Genomic DNA, 1,261 nt, shown 5'->3' on the forward strand with positions numbered 1-1,261 from the left:
AACAGTAACAAGGTTCAAGGCTCAAATCTTTATTTATTCATTCAAAGTGGTCTATGAAGTTTTTTATTAAATAATGTTTAGCTCAACAACAATCAAAACAATGATAACGCAATTAACAAAATCCAAACCACATTTGATGGTAATGTCAAGATCTGGCAACGATTTAAAAACCCTTTTACAGAGCACAGACTGAGGGCTCAGAGTCATCAAAAGAGGAGGAGCAGACACTCACCTCTGCTTCTTCCTCAACGTCCTCCACCACTGCAGTTTCTGGTTTTTCAAAAGGTCCAGCCTGCTCTTGCTTTCTCCAAGCCATACATACGGAAATCCTGACAGTGCATCTTCTTTGTCGTGACACCAACCAGTCATGAATCTTTATATAAAATCATTGTTTTTAAATCCCTTTTAAATCCTTTTCCTCCTCATATGTGTGTGTATATCACAAAAAGATGTCCAAGTCACCTCAGCTGACTCCTTTCAATGTGGAGGAGAGGCAGCTCTACTCCGAACCTCTCCAAGACTGAGCTCCTCACCCTCTCTCTAAGGGAGAGCCCAGCCACCCTCCGGACAAAGCTTATTTCAGCCGCTCCAGATTTCATGACCATAGGTGAGAGCAGGACAGACAGGTGTAGCATCTGCATTATAGCAGCAGCTGCAGCAGTGCGTCTATCGATCTACCAGCTCTTGATCAGGACCCCAAGACACTTGAACTCTTCCCCTTGAGGCAGGAACTCACTTCCAACCTGAACGTGGCAATCCACCTTTTAATGGTCGAGAACCATGTCCTCGGACTTGGCCTTAGACTTGCAAACAGCAGTGATTATCAAGGTATCTTAGGGGCATGAATTTTGTTTAATTTCCCTCTTTCCTGTCTCCTCACTATTATCTATCCAAATCTTTAATGCTTTTAAATGTGATGCCCATTGGTGTTTTTTTTTTGATACTGGGTAAATTTAAACCTAAATTATGAAAACTACCTTGAGCAATTTCTTTTTCTCAAAAATGACAAAACAACTCTATCGACGACTAATAACACATTTAAAGTGGTTTAAGAAAAAAATATTGGCAATTTCTAAGAGTAAGATCTTATCTTGCTACTTTGTGACAGCTGCTGTGTCATCCTAGCCTGGCCAGTCAGACTGACGTACACAGTGCACAGAGTTACGGAGCCCCTCTGATGACATGGTCAAAAAAAATGTTTAATTGTAGCCACGAAGTAGTATTTCTTGCGCACATTATACTTATTTGGTGGCCACGAAAT

The sequence above is a fragment of the Cyprinodon variegatus genome, unplaced genomic scaffold (genome assembly GCF_000732505.1).
Source record: "Cyprinodon variegatus isolate N-32 unplaced genomic scaffold, C_variegatus-1.0 Scaffold1089, whole genome shotgun sequence".
NCBI classification, from domain to species: domain Eukaryota; kingdom Metazoa; phylum Chordata; class Actinopteri; order Cyprinodontiformes; family Cyprinodontidae; genus Cyprinodon; species Cyprinodon variegatus.